The following is an 18,206-nucleotide window of genomic DNA, read 5'->3' on the forward strand; positions in this document are numbered from 1 at the left end:
AGACAAATGGCTGACGGCCTTTCAGAGGGAGATGGATCAGTTCTATATACTAGGGTTCAGTCCTGTGGGAAGTGATTCAAGGAGCAGGGAGAGATAGGTCCTTAGCCTTAGAGGGAGAGGAGGCTGAATCATATCCCCACATGAAGTAGAGCTTGATCAGAAGGTTTCGTCGAACCCCTGAACAGTACAGAATTAAGTTTTGGGACACCCAGAAAGACAGTACTCAAACATTAACTGACTTTGTAAACATATAAGTTAAGGCACTAGAAGGCTGGATACAAGGTAAGAAGCTATGAGGGGCTATACAATTTGACATGAAACAACACATATTGGCCAATTGCCCCGCAGAGATGTTATACCAGTATCTAGTTGACTCTAAGCTGTCTAGTCTCAGGGAACTTGGTGAGACAGCAGATTAGTGGGGTTGCAGAAGTGTGACCAAGGAGAACCAAGGAGATGATCAGAAGAAAGGAGGACAGGTCTCCTCCCAGGGTAGAGCCCTGGTTAAACAAGATAAAAATCAGAAAGTCCTCAAAAGATCTGCAAAAAACAGTTCAAGGAGGGAGTTCCCAGACCCCTGATATCCCGCCAAGGAGAAGAGGTAGCAGGGAAGAAATGTGTACTCTGGGGGCATGTTTTGATTCCATGCAGTCAGGACACAAAAGGGTGAGATTAAGTCTGCACTAAGAAGCCTCCCCCCCCACAGCGGTGGACACTCTGGTGAGAATTACTAGTGTAGATGTGGGGTGGAGGTTAGCTCAGAGATGGAGAAGGGGTATGCAGAGGTGACCTTAGTTTCTGTGGGTAGGGTGGAAGTTGCAACCCTGGCAGCCTTGCCTCCAAGTTTGGATAAGTACAGCCAAAGGCATAAGATCAACAGAACTGAGGTTGTGGCTCTGAAGGATACAGGAGCCAGTGTGACCACGGCGTTGGACAAATTGGTTTCCCCAGAGCAGATCCGACCTGGTGTAATTCACTAGGTCACCTATGCAGACAACAGAACCAATCTCCATCCCATGGCAAAGGTGAGCTTGGAATTGGGAGGTGTGACTGTCCCTAAAAAGGTAGATGTGTCTCATGCCCTCCCAGTCGAGTGTCTTCTGGGCATTAATCATAAAGCTCCTGGTTCATCAGTGGCGGAAAGGTAGGTCCATGTTCAACTGGTGGACCTCCTTGAGTGGGTCTGTGCTGTTAAAAGGGCACAGGCTGCACATCAGGGGAGTTATGGACACCTGGGCCCTGGAACAATGGGCCAAGCCTACAAGAGAAAGGGCAAAGGGTCTGGTGAGCAAACCCAAACAGCTTAAAAGGTCCAGGAGGAATCCAGTCCTGAGGGTGCAGATCTGGCCTCAGAAGGAGGGACTCCACATCTGACAGAATTGCAAGGAGCAGGTGGGCCCTCCAGAGAGGATCTGTGCCAGGGACAAAGGGATTGTCCCACTCTTGAGTGCCTGAGGCTGACACATCCAGGCAAGAGAAGGATGATGTCAGTGATTTTCACAGATTCTCTTGGGAGGATGGAGTCCTCTTTATTGAGGCCAAAGATCCAAACCAGGGGCAACCAGGAAAGTGGCGGTCCCCATGAGTATAGAGAGTTCCTTCTTACATTGGGTCATATTATTCCCTTAGCCAGAGTTTTGGGACAATTATTTCTATTGTTCCTTTATGTCTGACAAATGAAGGGGGTTTTACATCTCAACTGTCACCTGTTAATCCTATAGCAAGACAATGGGCAAGCCAAAGGCTCCATTGATTTCACTGCCAGTAGTTGGGAGTCCCTTTGAGAAGGTGGGAATTAACACTGTTGGCACACTAGCCCACCAACTGCCTTTGGGAATAGACATATCTTGGTGGCAATGGACCATGCCACTAGATTCTCAGAAACAATACCCCTCAAAACAGTCACTGCACCCACAGTAGCTAGAGCCCTACTTGACATCTTCACCAGAGTGGACTTTTCCAAGGAGATGGTATCAGATAGGGGGACTAACTTTATGTCCACCTATTTGAAGGTGATGTGGGATTAATGTGGTGTAACTTACAAGTTCACCACACTATATCATCCCCAGACCAATGATTTGGTGGAAAGATTCAACAGGATCCTGAAGGTCATGATCGTGGTCTTACCTGATAAGCTCAAGAGGAGATGGTATGTTCTCCTCCCATGCCTGCTATTTGCATACTGGGAGGTGCCTCAGCATTCGCGTCTGGTAACTCAGCAAAGTGGCAGAGCGGGGCAGGGCAGGGGCGGGGGAAAACAAAACAAAATTAAAAAAAATATATATTTATGTATAAAATTAGACTTACCTTGTCACCTCGCTGCTGCGACATCGCAGCCGCCGTACTCCAGGCACAGGCTCCCAGCCCGACCTGAGCCAATCATGATGCTGCTCAGAGCCGGGTTATGATTGGCTGCAGCGTCCTGGCTGGGCGCTCCAACGCAGACTGGGAGCCTGTGCAGGCTCTCTCCAATTCGGCTACACAGTGCTGATTTAGTGAGAGGCTTTGTGTACATGTGTGTTTGGCCGGACCGAGATGGCCGGCCAAAAATACATGCGCACTGAGGGGAGTGCTCTATGCACTCCCCTCACTGCTTGTCACCCCAATGTCCCGCCTCCTTTAGAAATAAAACAACAATAAACAATGTTTATTATCGTTTTGTTTCTAAAGGCGTGCAGCTCCTGCTGCTGCTGGCGGGGTGGTGATGCTCCTCCGCCCTAACGGAGGAGCTGCCCCTGTGCCACAGAAAGGGATTGGTTAGAGCTCTTTTAAGCTACTGTTTGGCCATCCTGGTAACAGGCCACTGTGTTTGGTTAGAGAAACTTGGGAGAAGCCTCTCAAAGAGCCCAAACAAGATGTGCTGGATTATGTTCTAGGCCTGTGGTCCTGCATGGCAGAGTACATGAAGAGAGCAAGCATCAACCTGGAGGCCAGCCAGGAGACTGTTAAGTTCTGGTATGATCAGAAGGCTACTATACCTGAGTACCATCCAGGACAGTTGGTGCTGGTGTTGGAGGCTGTGGCTCCCAGGGCTCTTATGGACAAATGACCTACCCCATTCTGGAGAAGAAGTAAAGGTCACCCACTTGATTGACCTTGGCACATCAAGAGTCCCCACAGAGTGCTCAAGGTCAACAGATTAAAACTCCCCCAAGATAGTGCAGACATGACCATGCTGATGGTCACAGATGAAGGAGAGGAGGAGAAGAATGGGCATCTGCCAGACCTTCTCTCCACCAATGCACAAGATGGGTCTGTGGAGGGAGTAGTACTCTCCCAAGTTGACAGACCAGCAGCAGAAGACTGCAGACAAGTGCTGGAGCAGGTTTGCTGGGCTGTTCTCTCTGACCCCTATATTTACTACTTAGTGTGCCCATGACACTGACACTAGTGACAGCCTACTTGTCAAAAACAGGTTGCACAGGTTGTCTGGCCAAGTCAAAGCCAGCATTAAGGGTGAAGTATCCAAGATTTTTGAGCTAGGGGTAATTGAGCCCTCTGACAGTCCATGGGCCAGTCCAGTGGTACTGGTGCCCAAACCTAATCCCCAAAAGGGAACAAAGAATTGAGGTTTTGTGTGAACTACGGAGGTTTGAATGCAGTCACCAAGACTGATGCCCACCCCATATGCAAAGCTGATCATCTCAATGGCAGGTTGGGGGCTTCAAAGCACCTTAATACATTTGATTTGACTTCAGCTCTCTGGCACATTGCTCTTGGCCCAAGTGCACAGGAGCATTTTCCACATCAGAGGGCTGTTTTCTGTTCAACGTGATGTCCTTCAGCTTGAAAAGTTCATCTGACACCTTCCAAAGGTTGGTGAACAGAGTCCTGTCCGGGTTGGAAACTTTCAGTGCAGCTTATCGGTATGTTATGGCTGTATTCATTTCCAGCTGGAAGGAACACCTGGTCTAGCTGAGGAAAGTCCTCCAGGCCCTGCAGCAGGCGGGCCTGACTATAAAAGGAAGCAAATGTCAGATAGGGCTAGGTTCAGTAGTATATCTGGACCACCTTCTGTGACGAGGCCATCTACAACCTCTCCAGCCCAAGATCAAGACCATCACGGATTGCAAAGCTCCTTCAACTCAGACACCGGTCTGGGCCTTTCTTGGCCTGGCTGGGTACTGTAGGAGGTTTTTGGGGAACTGTGGGAACATTGTGGCTCCCCTGACAGAACTCACCTCAAGGAAGCTGCCCAAAATGGTAATTTGAACCCTAGAGAGCCAGCAAGCCTTTCACAATCTGAAGGCGGTTATGTGTTAAGCACCACTTCTACTGGCCCCTCACTACAATAAGGAGTTTATTGTTCAGACAGATGCTTCAGAGCAAAGGATTGGGGCAGTACTGGCACACGTAAATGAAAAGGGCCAAGATAAGCTAGTTGCCATCATTAGCAGGCGACTACTCCCCAGAGAACAAAGATGGAATGCCAGTGAAAGGCAAACCTTTACTGTAGTTTGGTCTCTGAAGAAGCTGACACCATACCTGTTTTGTACTCACTTCAGTGTTCAAACTGAACACACACTTCTCATGCAGATGAGGAGGAGAACCCATAGTTGTTGAGGAGGTCCATTTCCCTAAAGGGGATAGAGTTTACAGTGGAACACAGACCTGGAACTGCCAATGCAGATAGATCTTCCACGTTTTTCCACTCAGATGATGGGGATCTTTCACCTTTCATCTGAGGGGGGCATGTGAGAAAGTCATCCTTTTTGCTCCGATCACTCCCATTTTTTGACTGACGTTGGTAGTTACTGACTCTGAAATTGTCCTGGGCTCTGCTAAACAGGCCCAGGCCAGTGTTCTGGCCTCTAAAGGTATATGGTAATTGGTATAGTTCTAAGTGGCCAAGACAGCCTACCTGGATGACAGAAAGCTGCCTCAAGCTAAGCTCAACTCCAACAAGACTGAGCTCATCATCTTCGGAAATGCCACCTCAGCTTGGGATGACTCCTGGTGGCCCACATCCCTCAGCGCCACCCCCCTCCACTGACTTAGCATGCCCACAACTTAGAAATCATCCTTGGCTACTTCCTATCCATGACCCACCAGGTAAACTCTGTTGCCTCCTCCTGCTGGCACACATTCCGCAAATTTCGGAAGATCTTCAGATGGATCCCAACAGACTTACGCAGGACCACCACCCACACCTTAGTCACTAGCAAGCTTGACTTCGGCAAAGCCCTCTATGCCAGCACCTCAACTAGAAACATCAAAAAACTTCAGCTCATCCAGAACACCTTTGCCAGACTCATTCTGGACCTCCCTCACCGAGAACATATCTCCCAACATCTGAGGACCCTCCACTGGCTATCGGTAAAGAAGGGAATCACCTTCAAGCTTCTCAACCCCACGGACTAGGCCATACACAACTCAGGACCAGCATCTCTGAACCACCACATCTCCTTCCACAATCCCGCCACATCCCTCCTCTCTGCCCAGATGGCCCTGGCCACCGTCCCTCGCATCCGCAAAACCACCGTTGGAGGACGATATTTCACCTACACTGCAGCAAAGAGCTGGAACAACCACCCCCACACCTCAGACAAAGTCCATCGCTCACCATCTTCAGGAAGAACCTCAAAACGTGGCTCTTCAGATGAGGCTCCTCCCTGCCCCCCACCGTCTTGAGACCCTCACGGGTGAGTAGCTGAGCTTTACAAATATTGATTGATTGACTGATTAAGTCCCTAGTATATAGTAAGGCATTTAGGTGTAGAGACCAAGTGGACTTAATGTACTTAATTGTTCACTGTTCTAGTGTCATTTTAAAGCCAGGCCTGCCTTGAAGGCTGGAGTTCAAATAAAACTGTGTCCAAATTCGACTTTTGAATCAATTGTGTTGTGTCTTTTACTTATTTACTGTTTTGGTGGTATTAACTGCTTTACACATACCTGTCTCCTAACTTAAGACTAACTGCTAATTTGCTAAACTGCCAAGGGTTGAGCAAGGATTGATTTATTAAGACTTGACTGGACCTATTAGTGATTGTGGTATTATTACTAACTGATGGTGAATAACCATGCATACTAATAATCCAAAATAAAAATGGGATGCATTTTCATGTTGGGAGCTGCCTCTAAAAGCTAAGGTACAATCCTGTCTTAGTACTGAATGCAACTCACTTGCATAGTATTTGCTGTGACTCACTTAAGGGTGAACGTATTTTCTTGCTGCCACTTCTAAGGAGTGCACACCTCCTTGTTCTGTTATTGGCATTGTTTGCAGAGATATTGTGAGATTCTACACTGGGATGGAGGCAAATGCTTTCCATTTGATAAAAGACCCTCAGTGTTTTTATTGATTCATTTGTGTACTATGATATCTTTCTGTACTTGAAATCATTTCAAGTTGTCCATAGGCCCATCAAAGTTATTTTGCTCTCCCTGCCATGTATGGCTGCATCCAGTTTCTTAAGTAGTTTGTAGTGGGTGCATATATATTCTCTCATATAGTTAGTAGAGGTATTGTTGCAGAGATAATGCACAACAAACTTCTGCCAGTTGCCCATCTAAGGTTGGGTCCATCATCTTTTATGAAGGTGGTGCGCTCATCCTAGTCAGAATGGTATCCAGACAGGGTGCAGAAGTGGGTTCTTGTGGAGAGAGGAGAGATGAGATGAACATTGTGGTGTTCACAGTAAGAGTAGGATGGCCAAATTATTGGAAAGTTGAGCAATATCACTGATGTGAAAATAATATGTAATGAGTAATCAGTATTTGAAGGTTGATGTTAATCACTAAGCAGCTACTTCTTTGAATTATGTTTGAACATATGTTTCCTTTGCTCTCGATTCATTGACTTTTTCTGTCAAAATAGGACTTTCTATAAAAATATGTAGTGGGTGCATCGTGTAGGAATCTACTTTTTAGAAAAATAGTTTCTACTAATCCTGAAGAAGAAACCAATAACAGCCAGGAAATGTATGGCGTTATATGATCTAACGTGGAAATATTTGAAGGTCTGTGTTGATTAGAAATATTATTAAATGAAAAGAGAAGGCTATCCGTCAACATGAAATGACATGGGAATAAAACCTGTATGAGAAAAATAATTGATTTGAAAGAAAAACTTGGTTTAAAAAATGCACGCATCAATTTGCTGAGGTATTTTGCATTTACATCCAATCGCCTGGAGAAAGGATGATACAATTGACCCTTAAAATGACTGCCGACCCGAAAAGGTCTTCTCCTAGTAATAATTGCAATTTTTCTGGAGGTCTTGTTGCTGCTTTCTGGTCTTTGTATACATGTAAGATAGCCTTAGGTGTACTGTGTCACTTCTAGTGTTCATCTCTGCTCGATTGCTTTCAAACGTCACCCTCATCTCCCCCTTTCAGTTTTCTAATATTGTAGAAAAGAGTTCTGTGAATCTGGGATCGGCTTCAGCCTCAGTCTAAAATTGTATTCTATGTTTTGATATTGCAGTCATTACAGCCTGCTCTGAAATACTGAAGTCTGTAGCACTTGCATTTCAAAATCATCGTGAATAGCTTCTGTTTTTAAGTGTTAATTAGTCTTAAAATCCTTGCAGAAACATTTTGGAACCCTTATCGGCACCAGCTATCAGCTTTTGGATGTGAATATGGCTTCCTTTGCTTCTCTTTTCTATCAGGTGCAGCATTCCACCCCTAACTGGCTGTGAAGATGAGGACGGGGAGCCAGGGTTAGGGCGGGAAGTCAACATTTAGGGCCAGATGTATCAAAAGTTTTTGCATTCGCAAACGGTGCAAATCGCAAAAATCGGCCGTTTGCGAGTGCAAAAACGTGGTCTGCGATGCATGGAAGGCATTCGCAGACCAAAAATAAGAAATCGCAAAAATTGCAATTTTTGCTTTGCGACCTGGTTTTGCGAGTCGCATTTTGCGATTCGGTATTTCCAGTAGGAAATTGCGAGTCGAAAAATGCGATTTGCAAAATCCAAGTCACAAATAGATGCATCAAAAAATCGCAATTTGCGATTTTTCACAGAATGTCATTTTGCACATGCAAAATACCACTAAGTGAAACCAGGTGGTAACCAGGTGCAACCTATATAAAGAGGACCAGAATGTCTAGGACTCTTTTCCACAATGGCTGCACTCTACGTCATGTCGAGGAGGATGAAGATCTTGGCAGGTCGGAGGAGAGGGAGGAGGAGACAGGAGTGCATTTTCAGAGTGCGCATTACACTTTTTGACCTGACAGAGGAGGAAGTATATGAGAGGTATAGGTTGAACTCAGCCATGATACTTGATTTGATAGCTGAGCTACAACCCATACTGCAGCGCAGAACACTAAGGACTCACAGCATACCCACCCATGTGCAGGTATTATGCTCCCTACACCTACTTGCCACAGGGAACTATCAAGGGGTCATAGCAGCAGCTGGAGGGGTTTCACAGAGTACCCTCTCCAGATTTTTCAATGCATTTATCAACGCCATGCTAAGCAAACTCCAACAGTACATCAGATTCCCCCACACCCCACAGGAAATACAGTAGACAAAAATAGAGTTTTACCAGATAGCACAGTTCCCCCACGTCCTAGGTGCCATAGATGGCACACATGTGGCAATCTGTCCACCATCAGCCACAGAGTATGTGTACGGAAACTGTAAGTACCAACATTCCATGAATATTCAGGTGATATGCAATGCCTCCTATATCATAACTGATCTCGTGGCTAGGTACCCAGGGAGCACACATGATTCATACATCTTTCGCCACAGCAGGATTCACAAAAGACTGCTAGCTGGGGAGTTTGGTGAAGGATATCTACTAGGTAATGTCACTCTGTACACTGGTGCATAGATGGCAAACCCATGTCAGATGGCTCAGTTACTCATCACACCCTCTGTCCCTTCCAGGAGACAGTGCCTACGCAGTGCGCACCTACATGATGACGCCCTACCTCAATCCCACAACACCAGCAGAACGGAGATACAATGCAGCACACAGGGCAACCCGCAACGTGGTGGAGAGCACATTTGGACTGCTGAAGAGTCGCTTCCGTTGCCTCCCCAAAAGTGGAGAGGCACTACAGTACAGTCCGGAGACCACATGTAGAATAGTGGCTACTTGTGCAATCTTGCACAATATAGCCACAACCAGGGGCATACCTATAGAAATCAGTGACACTGAATCAGATGAGGATGACGATCCCATACCACCTCTACAGCCAGCAGACTGGACCAGTGCAGCAGAGGGAAGGCAAAGGCGTGCCGACATCACACACAACCATTTCAGACGTGAGTATGAATGACAAAAATCCACTGACAACTGTACCTGTAGTGATATAAATTTATTACCTTACGTCAGGTAATGAATGATTGAGAAATAAATGAAACAGGTGATGTTACAAACGCAAATGAACTAATGAACAGAGTCACCCACTATTCCCTCATAGTGGCAACAGCAGTGTAATGGCGGCAAGAGTCACTTTCTTCTCCCACGCACACCACTTGGGTGCCCAGTTAAGTCACTGGCACCTTGATTGTCAGCTTCAGTGGCAGTGCTGTGCCTGGCACTGCGCCGTCTGGTGTCTGCTGCTGGTACGGCAACACTACTGAGGCTTGAACTGTCCTCAGTGTCCCCCAAGGCTACCTCACTGGGAGTGGCAGATCTCTGTCCCATTATGTGTTCACTCACATTTGTGGAACAACCACCCCCACACCTCAGACAAAGTCCATCGCTCACCATCTTCAGGAAGAACCTCAAAACGTGGCTCTTCAGATGAGGCTCCTCCCTGCCCCCCACCGTCTTGAGACCCTCACGGGTGAGTAGCTGAGCTTTACAAATATTGATTGATTGACTGATTAAGTCCCTAGTATATAGTAAGGCATTTAGGTGTAGAGACCAAGTGGACTTAATGTACTTAATTGTTCACTGTTCTAGTGTCATTTTAAAGCCAGGCCTGCCTTGAAGGCTGGAGTTCAAATAAAACTGTGTCCAAATTCGACTTTTGAATCAATTGTGTTGTGTCTTTTACTTATTTACTGTTTTGGTGGTATTAACTGCTTTACACATACCTGTCTCCTAACTTAAGACTAACTGCTAATTTGCTAAACTGCCAAGGGTTGAGCAAGGATTGATTTATTAAGACTTGACTAGACCTATTAGTGATTGTGGTATTATTACTAACTGATGGTGAATAACCATGCATACTAATAATCCAAAATAAAAATGGGATGCATTTTCATGTTGGGAGCTGCCTCTAAAAGCTAAGGTACAATCCTGTCTTAGTACTGAATGCAACTCACTTGCATAGTATTTGCTGTGACTCACTTAAGGGTGAACGTATTTTCTTGCTGCCACTTCTAAGGAGTGCACACCTCCTTGTTCTGTTATTGGCATTGTTTGCAGAGATATTGTGAGATTCTACACTGGGATGGAGGCAAATGCTTTCCATTTGATAAAAGACCCTCAGTGTTTTTATTGATTCATTTGTGTACTATGATATCTTTCTGTACTTGAAATCATTTCAAGTTGTCCATAGGCCCATCAAAGTTATTTTGCTCTCCCTGCCATGTATGGCTGCATCCAGTTTCTTAAGTAGTTTGTAGTGGGTGCATATATATTCTCTCATATAGTTAGTAGAGGTATTGTTGCAGAGATAATGCACAACAAACTTCTGCCAGTTGCCCATCTAAGGTTGGGTCCATCATCTTTTATGAAGGTGGTGCGCTCATCCTAGTCAGAATGGTATCCAGACAGGGTGCAGAAGTGGGTTCTTGTGGAGAGAGGAGAGATGAGATGAACATTGTGGTGTTCACAGTAAGAGTAGGATGGCAAAATTATTGGAAAGTTGAGCAATATCACTGATGTGAAAATAATATGTAATGAGTAATCAGTATTTGAAGGTTGATGTTAATCACTAAGCAGCTACTTCTTTGAATTATGTTTGAACATATGTTTCCTTTGCTCTCGATTCATTGACTTTTTCTGTCAAAATAGGACTTTCTATAAAAATATGTAGTGGGTGCATCGTCTAGGAATCTTCTTTTTAGAAAAATAGTTTCTACTAATCCTGAAGAAGAAACCAATAACAGCCAGGAAATGTATGGCGTTATATGATCTAACGTGGAAATATTTGAAGGTCTGTGTTGATTAGAAATATTATTAAATGAAAAGAGAAGGCTATCCGTCAACATGAAATGACATGGGAATAAAACCTGTATGAGAAAAATAATTGATTTGAAAGAAAAACTTGGTTTAAAAAATGCACGCATCAATTTGCTGAGGTATTTTGCATTTACATCCAATCGCCTGGAGAAAGGATGATACAATTGACCCTTAAAATGACTGCCGACCCGAAAAGGTCTTCTTCTAGTAATAATTGCAATTTTTCTGGAGGTCTTGTTGCTGCTTTCTGGTCTTTGTATACATGTAAGATAGCCTTAGGTGTACTGTGTCACTTCTAGTGTTCATCTCTGCTCGATTGCTTTCAAACGTCACCCTCATCTCCCCCTTTCAGTTTTCTAATATTGTAGAAAAGAGTTCTGTGAATCTGGGATCGGCTTCAGCCTCAGTCTAAAATTGTATTCTATGTTTTGATATTGCAGTCATTACAGCCTGCTCTGAAATACTGAAGTCTGTAGCACTTGCATTTCAAAATCATCGTGAATAGCTTCTGTTTTTAAGTGTTAATTAGTCTTAAAATCCTTGCAGAAACATTTTGGAACCCTTATCGGCACCAGCTATCAGCTTTTGGATGTGAATATGGCTTCCTTTGCTTCTCTTTTCTATCAGGTGCAGCATTCCACCCCTAACTGGCTGTGAAGGTGAGGACGGGGAGCCAGGGTTAGGGCGGGAAGTCAACATTTAGGGCCAGATGTATCAAAAGTTTTTGCATTCGCAAACGGTGCAAATCGCAAAAATCGGCCGTTTGCGAGTGCAAAAACGTGGTCTGCGATGCATGAAAGGCATTCGCAGACCAGAAATAAGAAATCGCAAAAATTGCAATTTTTGCTTTGCGACCTGGTTTTGCGAGTCGCATTTTGCGATTCGGTATTTCCAGTAGGAAATTGCGAGTCGAAAAATGCGATTTGCAAAATCCAAGTCACAAATAGATGCATCAAAAAATCGCAATTTGCGATTTTTCACAGAATGTCATTTTGCACATGCAAAATACCACTAAGTGAAACCAGGTGGTAACCAGGTGCAACCTATATAAAGAGGACCAGAATGTCTAGGACTCTTTTCCACAATGGCTGCACTCTACATCATGTCGAGGAGGATGAAGATCTTGGCAGGTCGGAGGAGAGGGAGGAGGAGACAGGAGTGCATTTTCAGAGTGCGCATTACACTTTTTGACCTGACAGAGGAGGAAGTATATGAGAGGTATAGGTTGAACTCAGCCATGATACTTGATTTGATAGCTGAGCTACAACCCATACTGCAGCGCAGAACACTAAGGACTCACAGCATACCCACCCATGTGCAGGTATTATGCTCCCTACACCTACTTGCCACAGGGAACTATCAAGGGGTCATAGCAGCAGCTGGAGGGGTTTCACAGAGTACCCTCTCCAGATTTTTCAATGCATTTATCAACGCCATGCTAAGCAAACTCCAACAGTACATCAGATTCCCCCACACCCCACAGGAAATACAGTAGACAAAAATAGAGTTTTACCAGATAGCACAGTTCCCCCACGTCCTAGGTGCCATAGATGGCACACATGTGGCAATCTGTCCACCATCAGCCACAGAGTATGTGTACGGAAACTGTAAGTACCAACATTCCATGAATATTCAGGTGATATGCAATGCCTCCTATATCATAACTGATCTCGTGGCCAGGTACCCAGGGAGCACACATGATTCGTACATCTTTCGCCACAGCAGGATTCACAAAAGACTGCTAGCTGGGGAGTTTGGTGAAGGATATCTACTAGGTAATCTCACTCTGTACACTGGTGCATAGATGGCAAACCCATGTCAGATGGCTCAGTTACTCATCACACCCTCTGTCCCTTCCAGGAGACAGTGCCTACGCAGTGCGCACCTACATGATGACGCCCTACCTCAATCCCACAACACCAGCAGAACGGAGATACAATGCAGCACACAGGGCAACCCGCAACGTGGTGGAGAGCACATTTGGACTGCTGAAGAGTCGCTTCCGTTGCCTCCCCAAAAGTGGAGAGGCACTACAGTACAGTCCGGAGACCACATGTAGAATAGTGGCTACTTGTGCAATCTTGCACAATATAGCCACAACCAGGGGCATACCTATAGAAATCAGTGACACTGAATCAGATGAGGATGACGATCCCATACCACCTCTACAGCCAGCAGACTGGACCAGTGCAGCAGAGGGAAGGCAAAGGCATGCCGACATCACACACAACCATTTCAGACGTGAGTATGAATGACAAAAATCCACTGACAACTGTACCTGTAGTGATATAAATTTATTACCTTACGTCAGGTAATGAATGATTGAGAAATAAATCAAACAGGTGATGTTACAAACGCAAATGAACTAATGAACAGAGTCACCCACTATTCCCTCATAGTGGCAACAGCAGTGTAATGGCGGCAAGAGTCACTTTCTTCTCCCACGCACACCACTGGGGTGCCCAGTTAAGTCACTGGCACCTTGATTGTCAGCTTCAGTGGCAGTGCTGTGCCTGGCACTGCGCCGTCTGGTGTCTGCTGCTGGTACGGCAACACTACTGAGGCTTGAACTGTCCTCAGTGTCCCCCAAGCCTACCTCACTGGGAGTGGCAGATCTCTGTCCCATTATGTGTTCACTCACATTTGTGATGTGAACTAGTCCCTGGACAACGTGCAGCCTCCACTTGTGCCGCCTCCACTTGTGCCGCCACTGCGCGACGGGCGATTAGTGCAGTGGAATTAGCCATCCTGTTGGAGGACCTGCAGTAGCTGCCAAACATTGTCCGGAATCTGTGTTCCTGTCTGCGCCGGCTAACCCTTTCATGGCGCAGCTCCTGGCAGAGGTCATGGACAGCACTAGTTAGGTCCATGGTGTCCTCTGAAGCCTGCACTTGTCCCTCACGCAGCTGTAAAATATTGCCATTTAATGCGTCCAGTTGGCGATGCAGGCCCATCATGTTTCTGTTGTGCACTCGCAGGTTCCGGTCTAGACTGGGGATCCACTTGTTTTGCAGACGCTGCTGCTGCAACATAGCAGCCTCAAGGCCCCCGAATAAGGACGGACCCTCACCTGCCTCATGATGTTGCTGCTGGGACTCTGTTGCAATCCTGCGTGGTGCTGGCTGACCCCTGCCCTCTAGAATCTGGCTGCGCCTGTCTGGTGCAGACGGTGTGCTTGGCCCTTCCAAGTGCTCATCCGAGTCGCCGCTGAACTCTGGCAGTGATAGTGCCCTGGACCTGCGGCGGACAGTGGACATGTGGAGGGACCCACTGGTGTTGGTGTCCGAGGGCTGATGGGTGTCCATCTCTCCTACACATGTACGTTGTGTGGCTGCTGGGCCTGGCCCACCTGCAACAACAATATGCAGCATGTAAGTTCTGTATGTTACATTATCTGTCCGAAAATGGCAATAAAGGTAGAGGTACTGCTCTACACGGTGTTGTATGTGTTGTGTTACCTTGGGTGTCACTATACTTCATTACATTGTTATGCTACTGTCTGTACTAGTTTGTGGACTGCCACTCCCATAATGCATTGTTGTGCTGCTTCTAAGATGTGGACTTGTCTACTTCACACACTGCTTCACATTACATGCTAATTCCTAAGGGGCTTTTGTGCATACACATATCGGGTTCCCAAACATCATTGCACTTACCTTGGCTGGTACTCGGTGTGCTGGAGGTGTCGATGTCTGTGACCCCAGTCACAGCTTCAGGGAGGAGTGTGGATTCCACCAGGTCCTCCCATGGTGTGGATGGTGCTTCTGTTGGTGGTCCGCCACCTGTACCCCTGGCCTCCGCAAGTCTCCTTGCCACCCTCTCCTTTGCACAGGAGCGCAGGTCGTACCACCTTTTTTTTATTTCCTCGATGGAGTGCTGTGCCACTCCAATGGCGCAGATTTTTGATTGAATGTCCAGCCATAATCTTCTCTTTTCACTCTCAGGAACCTGGAGTGAAGTTTTCCCGAACAGGAGGTCATGGCTCCTCACCACCTCCTCAGTCAGGACCTCAAGCTCCTGTTCACTAAATTTAAGCTTGCGCTTCCTTTCTGCCTTCTCCTGTGCTGGACCTGGGGTCTCCATCCTGGCTCAGGTGTTTCTGCTCCTGCTGAGTGCTGCTCTGTGTGGCTGGGCTGCTCTCTCTCAGGATGCTGGTTTGGGTGTGGCACCTGAAACTGCCTGGGATGACTCATTTCCTGCTGGTGATGTCATCAGGCTCCTCCAGGTGTGCATTCTCGAACTTTCTCGCAATTTGCGATTTTTTACCGAATCACCAAAAAATCGCAAATTGCGAGAATGCAAATTGCGATTCGGTAAATGGGCCTCGCAAACCACAAATAGCGATTTTTAAGAAATCGCTAATTCCGAATCGCAATTTTGTTACCTGGCCAATTGCGATTCGGAAACAGCGATTTCTTAAAAATCGCTATTTGCGATTTGGAAGCTCATGTTTTCATACATATGGCCCTTAGGGTCTTTGATATGCTTCCTCCTCATAGAATGTACTGCTTCCTGAATCATAGAGATAAATAAAGCAACTGAATGAATGAAACCGCCCTTAACAACCCCCAAGATAAACATACTAGCTCAGCAGGCCTCAAAAAGTAAAATGTTAGCTGGTGAGTGCTGATGTGCTAGTGCCAAAAAGCTTCCGCCCATCAGTGGGATCCTTTAGCCCTGTATCTAAAACACTCAGACTGTCACTCAATTCCACTTTGTTCCTGTCCACACTTGTGATATCTATGCAAAATCAATCAATCCTAATCACCAACCAACAGAAGTATTGAAGATGATTACCTTATATGTGTGAGCAAAGCAGTGCTGATGACTCAGCCTTAAGCATATAATTAGGAGAGTATGAGGAGTTCTTTAACCTGGCAGTCAGTTTTGCCTAGAGGCATAAAGCACACAAGAGGACTTGGTAATGATTCTGGTGCCCTGTAGGTGAGAGTGGGTACATTTCTTAATGTTTTAGTTAGGCACATAGGGGGTCACTATGACCCGGCGGTCGGTGTTAATGTGGCGGTAGTACAGCCAAAAGGTTGGCGGTACATACCGCCACATTATGATATTGTACCACACTGACTGTCATGGCGGTAGCAGCCGCCAGGCTGTAGATAACAATCTCCAACCCGGCGGCCGCTACTTTCCCACTGGCGGCATTATGACCCTGCCTACCGCCATGGTTTTCGTGGCGTTACAAACGAACAAACGAAAACAATGGCAGTAAGCCCTACCAGTGACAAGGAAGGAGGGGAGGGGAGCTCCACCCCCCAAACACACGCCATACTACCCCCACAAACCCCTCCTCCATCCACTCTCCCCTCTTCTAATTCCCCCCATACACGCACACTCGCAGGCACACACCATGCATTCACACACTCACTCACACAGGCATACACACATTCAAACATGCATGCATCCATTTATTCACGCACACATCCGTACACACATCCAAATTTACATGCAGACACTCATTCACATTTGCATTCATATACACAGTCTCACACATGCACACACACGCAATCAACACTACACACTCATGCGCATGCACACACACACTCACATATTCATGCACACACACACACACACACACAAACACACACACAACCCCCCAATCCTCACCCCTGTCAGAAAGCAGACTTACATGAATCAAGGGGGTCTTCCTGTTGAAGTAAGTCTCAGCAAGGCCTACTAGTGCAAGGGGTTCGCCCTTCTCTGCACAAAGTCATCAGACCATATAGGAAGAAGTTGGCACAGAAACTGAAATAAAAGACAAAGGGGGTCATTCCAACCCTGGCGGTCGGTGTTAAAGCGGCGGCAAAACCGCCAACAGGCTGGCGGGGAAAAAAATGGAATTCCGACTCTGGCGGAAACCGCCAACAGAGACCGCCACAGCAACACACCGCCCGCCACGGCAGTACAAACAAACAGCGCGGCGGTCACCGTCAACAGACAGGCGGGAGACAATGTACCGCCCACTGTATCACAACCTACCAATCCGCCACCTTTTCCGGGGCGGTAGCCCCGCCTATAAAAACACGGTGGAAACAGCCATTTCGAAGGGAAAACGCTCACCTCCATACATTCCACGAGGAATCAGGACAGCATGGAACCTGAACTCCACGTACTCCCAGCGATAGTCTTCCTGCTCCTCTACCAGGAGCACGAACGCCGGCGCAGAAGACAACGGTGAGTACTGCACCTACGACACAGGGGAGGGTGGAGTGGAAAATATTACGGGTACACACATACGCGACACACCCACCCTCACCCACTACAACACACATCAATGCATAGCAACACATCAGAGTGACACCCCACAAACCCTCCGGAAGAATGCAAATACAAAAGGAAATGATTCTAAACATTGGAATATATTGTATTACTGCCACAAAATATATATACACATCAAAAACTCTTATATAAATAAATGTACAAGTCCGAGCATTGTAGCAGGCATTGTTCGTGGACCACTGGGCCCAAATCACATGGGCAAAGCCCACACAGGATACCTGACTCCAACGGAGAGAACACTGCAGGGGCATCAGATAGCAAAACTACAGGCACCTCAGGGGGAAGGGAAGGGGGGCACCTCAGCCAGATGAGTGCACGACGCCAGATCCACGAGGGGCCTCCATGGCCACTGTTACATCCTGGGGAGTGCAAAGCCACAGTCTCTCAAGTCCAGACAGTGGGTGGGCTGCCACTGTTACATCCTGGGGAGTGCAAAGCCACAGTCTCACAAGTCCAGACAGTGGGTGGGCTGCCCACTGTTACATCCTGGGGAGTGCAAAGCCACAGTCTCTCAAGCGGATAACAGTCTCCACTGGTTCTGGAGGGGGACTGGTGCCCAGAGTGCCCCGTGCAGCCCTGCCCGACACAGATGCGGGCCAGCCCCGGCCGCTCATGGGCCAGTGGTGCTTGAGACGGCGGTGCCCAGTGGAGCGGTGCTTGAGATGAAGGGCCCAGTTCAGCGGTGCTTGAGACGGCGGTGCCCAGTGCAGAGGTGCTTGAGATGAAGGGCCCAGTTCAGTGGTGCTTGAGATGAAGGGCCCAGTGCAGCGGTGCTTGAGATGAAGTGCCCAGTTCAGCGGTACCTGA

This window comes from Pleurodeles waltl, chromosome 5 (genome assembly GCF_031143425.1).
Source record: "Pleurodeles waltl isolate 20211129_DDA chromosome 5, aPleWal1.hap1.20221129, whole genome shotgun sequence".
Taxonomy (NCBI): domain Eukaryota; kingdom Metazoa; phylum Chordata; class Amphibia; order Caudata; family Salamandridae; genus Pleurodeles; species Pleurodeles waltl.